The sequence below is a fragment of the Rhinopithecus bieti genome, unplaced genomic scaffold, assembly GCF_001698545.2.
Source record: "Rhinopithecus bieti isolate Rb0 unplaced genomic scaffold, ASM169854v2 scaffold_11933, whole genome shotgun sequence".
NCBI classification, from domain to species: domain Eukaryota; kingdom Metazoa; phylum Chordata; class Mammalia; order Primates; family Cercopithecidae; genus Rhinopithecus; species Rhinopithecus bieti.
In genome coordinates, this window is record NW_016806995.1 from 768,790 (window position 1) to 775,689 (window position 6,900).

General features: G+C 47.6%; 1 long non-coding RNA gene across 2 annotated transcripts in view; it reads right to left on the reverse strand.

Annotated features, from left to right (window-relative positions):
* The window catches only part of LOC108534407 (uncharacterized), a 19,375-nt gene extending 13,096 nt beyond the window's left edge, over window positions 1-6,279 (reverse strand). For both annotated transcript variants that reach the window (XR_001886966.1, XR_001886965.1), the window contains exons 1-3: window positions 6,078-6,279; window positions 5,595-5,664; window positions 5,401-5,483 (exon numbers count right to left, since the gene is read on the reverse strand). This is a non-coding gene — a long non-coding RNA (uncharacterized LOC108534407). The remainder of the gene's footprint in view (window positions 1-5,400; window positions 5,484-5,594; window positions 5,665-6,077) is intronic.
* Between the last annotated feature and the right edge of the window lie 621 nt (window positions 6,280-6,900).

Sequence of the window (6,900 nt, forward strand, 5' to 3'; positions counted from 1 at the left end):
TCCACCTGCCAACTCACCCATTCATCCATCCATCTACCAACCACACAGAACAGACACCTTCTGTCTGTTCATCTTTCCATGTTTCTATCTATCCATTTACATAACCATCCACTTACCCATCCATTCATTCATCCATCCATCCATCCATCCATCCATCCATCCATCCATCTACCTGTCAACCCATCTATGTATCCAGTCATCCGCCTATCAACTCATTTATCCATCCATTCATTCACCTACCAACCCAATTATTTATCCATTCGTCCACCTGCCAACTCACCCATTCATCCATCCATCTACCAACCACACAGAACAGACACCTTCTGTCTGTTCATCTTTCCATGTTTCTATCTATCCATTTACATAACCATCCACTTACCCATCCATTCATCCATCCATCCATCCATCCATCCATCCATCCATCCATCCATCCATCCATCCATTCACCCTTTCACTCACCCGTCCATCCATCTATCTATCCTTCCACCTATCCAACTACTTTTCCTTGGCACCTTCTCTGTACTAATTTCTAGACAGGAAGAGGAGGATAAAACATGATCTTTGTCCTTAAGAGCTCCTGGTTTGATGATTTTCTCATATGTGTCCTTTACCTGCCCCTCCTCCCCTGCCCCCAGACCAGGGTTCCAGGAAAAAAAAAAATGTGGGAAATGTTGCCTATTAGACCTTCCTCTAAGTGATTCACTACTCACATTATTAGCACATTAAAAGATTTGGGCCAGGCATGGTGGCTCACACCTATAATTTCAACTCTTTGGGAGGCCAAGACTGGACGATCATTTGAGGCCAGGAGTTCAAGACCAACAAGACCACCCCCTCATCTCTGGAAAAAAAAAAAAAATTAGCTGGGCATGGTGATGCATGCCTGTAGTCTTAGCTACTTGAGAGCTGAGGCAAGAGGATTCCTTGAGCCTGAGAGGTCAGTGCTGCAGTGAGCTCTGATTGCACAACAGCACTCAGCCTGGGCAACAGAGCAAGACGCTATCTTCCAAAAAAAAAAAAAGTCTGGCCAGTCAGTGCAGTCAAGATCTCTTTCCAATCCTTTTCCACCATTACCCAAATGACTTGCCTCCAAAATCTATTTTGAGGGGATTGCCTATTAAAATACCATGGAATAAGATTGCCTCAGAACAGATTTTTGGTAATTACTGGTGAACCAAGGAAGAAAGAGCCAAGTGTCATTTAAAAAGCACACAGTGGCACTGGATCATGACTCAAAGTATGAAACAAATATCCATGAGTCCACACTAATAAAAATAAATGATTGAATAAACAAAGAAGAGAACATACAAATCTCCTTTGCAGAATAATTCTGAATAATTTATGTAAATACTCTGCCCTCAAGGAGGTGCTGCGTAACTTCCCACTCCTGAAGTTTGGGATGCGTTTAGTGACTTCCTTCTGAAGAGTACAATATGGAAAGGAGGAAACACGAAAGTAACATTACAGGCTTATACCTGTAATCTCAGCACTTTGGGAGGCTGAGGTGGGGGGACTGCTTGAGCCCAGGGGGTTGAGGCTGCCATGAGTTGTGATCATGCCACTGCTCTCCAGAGTAATATGACAGTGGAAAAGACTGACAAACACTAGCTCAGCCTCATGATAAAGGTTAAGATCAACAGTGATAGGTCATTTTTTTTTTTATCTTGGAAGTCTGCCGAGAGTGGGGTTATTGGCACCAAACTCTGAAGAACTGGTAGAATGTGGATGGGGTTGGGAGCAGGGGATCAGCTTCCTCCACAGCAGGTAGGTTTCTCCTTCTATCCTTTTTCTTCTTCTTTTTTTTTTTTTCCAGACAGAATCTTGCTCTGTCTCCCAAGCTGGAGTACAGTGATATAGTCTCAGGTCACTGCAATCTCCACCTCCTGGGTTTGAGCGATCCTGGTGCCTCAGCCTCCCGAGTAGCTGGGACCACAGGTGTGCGCCACCACACCCAGCTAATTTTTATAGTTTTAGTAGAGACGTGGTTTTGCCATGTTGGCCAGGCTGATCTCAAACTCCTGGGGTCAAGGGATCCTCCCACCTCAGTCTCCCAAAGTGCTGAGATTACAGGTGTGAGCAACTGCACGCGGCCCCTCATTCTATCCTTGACTCTTACCTATCCTTTGGTTCCAGATCAGGATAAAGGTCTGGGAGGAGATAGAGACCTCACAGACAGGTTCCTGGCTTCCCACCACAGCTATGGTCCAGGCTTGCTCTCTATCTGCCAGGGTCTCTGGGCTAAGTAATCGCTAATTCCTTCCTGGTGAAGCACCTGTATCTGTAAGCAAATGAGCTGGCAGGTGGTGGCCTGGATAAAATATGACCTGCTCAGTGGGGGATTTGTTTACCAGTCGGGAAGCAGCCCATCCTGCTGCCTGCAGCCTGGAGGCCTCCCAGATAAAGCATAAATCACTGGTGTCCACTGGGCAGGTGGGAGGGCAGGAAGCACCGGGAAGAATGAATGCTCTCCTGCTCAGTCTCCAGACACAGCCCTATGGACACTTTTCTCCATGGCTTGTGGAAAAAAACCAGGACTGAAAATTAGGACACAAAGGGAATTCATCCTGGCTCCACCACAGACTTACTGTGGAACTTTGAGGAAGTTCCTTTCCCCCTCTGGGCCTTAGTTTTCAACTCTCTCAAATAGGGTTACTTGTTCCTTTTTCTTCACAGGTTTGTTACAAAGAATCATAGGATAAACTGTATGGAAACATTTAACAATTGTTATTATCTCAATTATTACCATATCGTTACTATGTTGCTCCCATGAAAACCCCATTAAGTAGAGCTCAGGGGCTGGTAACTTTCCGGTGGGCTGGCAGCTTTAGAGAATTACCTTCAAGGCTATAGATTCTATTGTCAGAAAACTGATCAAAGAATTTTCCAAAGAAGCAACATGATATATGGAAAAGCCCAGGTTCTGAAGGCATCAGACCTTGGTTTGAATCCTACATCTGCCACTTATTAGCTGAAGGGACTTGGACAAGCGACCTTTCCCCTCTGAACCTCAGTAAAGCAAGGTGAATATAATTGTTTAGCTGTTGTTATGAGGTTTAAATAAGATTACATTCTAGAGCACCTGGCACATAAGTAGCTGCCTGATAAAGGTTAGTTTGTCCCTCACAGAAAGTTTGCTGCTGAACTAGGTTTATAAATCAGATTTCCTAACTTTTTACTCAGTTCTTTGCTGAGACCTCAGAAAGCCTTGGAGAATCGCCAGGTCTCCGTGAGTTGAATCATTTCCCCACCCCTAGTCCCCCACCAGGAGGCTTATGCAACCTGGACCTGGAAGAAGACCCCTTGGGAAGTGCTCTATCCCGGGGGCTGCGGGGACTGCATGATGAAGACAGAGCCATTTGCTAATACCATGTGGCTGCTGTGACAGTCTGTTAATGCCATTTACAACGTGCTGTAATTATGTCTCACACATGCTGGCCGCCCAGCCAGCAGGAACGTTCCCTAGGAGGGGCCTAGGAAAGATTCCTTTAGCAGGATTGGGGGCTGGGCTTCCATAGGAGTGTGAGGACTGGGGGGCTGGCGGCCACTGTGAAGGAGAAAAAAATCTTCCCCTTGATCTAGCAGAACCCGGAGAGGAAGGTGTCACGCATATCACTGTCTTCATGAAGGCCTCCTGGGGCTGTGCACTGTACAGCCTGCCCCGCCCTACTTGGCTGCTCTAGGCATTTGTGAAAGAGTTCACCCCTGCTTGGACCTGGGGTTTCCACCCTGAATTGCTATGAAACTTTGGACAAGCCATGGCCCCTACCTGGGCCTCAGTATTCCCTTCTATAAAATAGGGATATGGGGAAAGATGAGAGAAATGTACTAGAGCAGTAGTTCTCAGCATTTTCTGTAGCATCTTCCTAGAAAAATGCCCATACATCCGATCAAAATGTAGCCTGATTTTCAGGGGCCTCATGGGCCACCAAAGTCTATCATGAAGCTCCAAGGACCCCAGGTCAAGAATCTTAGTCTAGATAATTTTATGGCATTATTACCAATATGTTTCAGCCTATTTCTTCATCTGGATTCTGAGGTTGCTGTCTGCCAGATGTTGCTGCCATGTTGTTGGGGGCATAGGTATTCACGACAGTTATCTGCTCATCCCGGATTGGGCTCCTTATCATAAAGTGTCCAGGTTTGTCTCTTAATGCTTTTTGCCCTAGATTTTATGGGCCAGCTAATTTCTGGCCCATTAAACTGGGCTGTCCAAACTCTGGCATTCCAGGATCCTTGATAATTGGTGATGGTCAAGATTCTTGAGGTCTGGTCAAAACAGCCCAGCTTGGGAATCAGAGAGGTCTAAGGAAGACTCTCTCTATAATTCCTTGTGGGCAAACCATTCAGCTTCCCTAAGCCTCAGTTTTCCCCTTCTAGGAAATGTGTTGCCATTAGGGTTAAATGCATGGATGTCCCTCAGGTGCCTAGCACAGAGTAAGCACTCAATACATGCTAATTTTTCTGCCACCTTCACCACCCTCCTTCACCCCCCTCCACACTGAGCTCACATTTTTCTTTCCCTTTCCTGGAGGGAGCTGAAAAGGAGTCTTGGGGAAAAGCTCTCAGGAATGGGGAAGCCTATTTCCAAGTCATTAGTCCCCCAGTGTCGGGCTGCAGGATGGATTTTGATCAAGAGCGGGGTGACATTTGGCAAAAGTTGCTGATGAGGGATTGAATGATTAATTGTCATGACAACCGGGCTGGAGTAATGACAGGGATGCAATGGCGCCCGAGTTAAACACAAAGCGGCCCTGCGAGCCGGGGCGGTAAATTACTAGGCATGTCACTGCTGTGCTTTTGGAGAAAGCGGCCGTGCGTTCCTAATGAGAGGTTAACTGTGTCCCCAAAGTAATTACAGCCGATTGAAGAGGTGGCTGGTAATTAGAGGATTAGCGGTGATGAGGCTCACCTGCATGGTTGCCATAGTGATGCAGAGTGGGTGGGGTGGGGAGGCAAGGAGGGTCCAGACCCTTCCCCAAGGCAGGTGGCAGAGGCCTCTCTGATTGCGTCAGCCTTGGTATCTGCCACTGATGGGACAGGCCCTGGAGAACTAGTGGGCAAACTGTAAGGCTCTGCCTCTATGGCTGGGCCTCAGTCTCCCAATCTGTAAAAAAGGGCTTGAACCCATTCAAGAAGATGGAATATCAAAGCTGGAAATCTGGAATGCGCCGGCAGAGTCCACATAGTCTTAATTTGCTATCCTCCCCCAAGCCTGACATTGCCAGAACCCAGGAAATCACATACAAATTCCACGTCTTGGTAAGTGACTCAGGTCAAGGATCCGGGTGTGAGTTTAGTTTCTTCACCTCTAAAATGGGGATAATAATGGTTCCCACTTCAAAGCGTTGTTTGGAGAATAAAATGAAATCACAAGTGCAGAGCACCTAGGACAGCACTTACCCCACTGCAAAAGCTCCGGAAATATGAGTGGCTACAATCACCTGTGCAATGACCTCCCTCTCTTCTCCACTGACCTGCGGTAGCTGGGAGCAGGGAGGGGATGGGAACTCAGCCTTTTCTTGGGGAATGAGCTGAGCCCTATACCATGCATGATAGATGACAGGGAACTCCAGGGGAAGGAAGTAGGCACCCACTTTTTGCTCACTTGCTGTGCTTCCTCAGTTGAGTCTCATTGCCTCTCTGAGCCTTCTAGTCCTGAGAACTCTGTTGGGAGAAAGAAATGACATGCTGGATTTGTAGAGCAATTACAATATGCCTGATCCTCACTAGGCACTTCATAGCTATGATTTAACTCGATCCTCCATATAACTCATAAAACACTATTTTGCCTATTTTTTTTTTTTTTTTTTTTTTAAGACACAGGGTTACACTCTGTCTGCCAGGCTGGAGTGCAGTGGTGCAATCATAGCTCACTATATCACTGTAACCTAGAACTCCTGGGCTCAAGCGATCCTCCTGCCTCAGCCTCCAGAGTAGCTGGGACTATAGGTGTGCACCACCACACCGGCTACTTTTTAAATGTTTTTTGTAGAGATGAAGTCTCACTGTGTTGCCCAGGCTGGTCTCAAATGCTTGGCCTAGAGCAATCCTATCTCCTCCCAAAATACAATGATTACCTGCATGAGCCACTTTGCCTGGTCTATTTTGCCGATTTTTGAGAGGTGGCTCAGAGAGGTGAAGTCACTGGCCCAGAGGCACACAGCTGGAGCATGAGAGAGCTAAGACTTGAACCCAGGTCGGTCTAAATGCTTCACACTTTCTACCATACCGGGGGCCTCTTTTTGTTCCAGGAAGCCAGGTCCACCACTTCTATCTAAGGAGGTAGGTAGCCCCTCCATGGGCAGAGTTTGAGAGAGGGGTCTCCCTGGGATTGTTCAGGGTTTTTATGACCTCACAAAGCCTGGGTGGTCTGTACTGACTGAGTAGGTGGCTGTCCTGGCCGCTGGTGGAGTCTCCTCAGGGTCTGGTGTGAGATGGTTGGGTTTGGGGGGATGACAGTGAAATCCCCCAACCAGTCCCTGACTTGGTTGCTGGCGATGCCTGGAGTCCAGGCACAGCCCTCAGCGAAGCCGCCAAAAGCAGTGGCTTAATTATTCCATCCATAAATGATAAGCCCTGTTCATTTCCAGTCTTCATGACAAATTTATGGCCTTATTTAATGTGCTCACTGCCCGACCTTCCCTGGCATCGCAAGAAAATGGGGGCCCCTTTCTGGAGGGCGCAGTGGGCGGTTCTTGCTACGGCAGCCTCTAGGCTGGGCACCTCTTCCTACTCCCCCACCCGCCAAACCCAGGAGCAATCAAGGCCTCTGATCCCAGGTCGGCCCTGCCTGTTGCAGTTTGCAAACCCATTTTCTCTGCTTGACTTCACTGACGAGACACAGGAGCATCAAAGTTAAGGGCAGAGACTCTGGAGTCAAGAGGACCCAGGTTCAAGTTC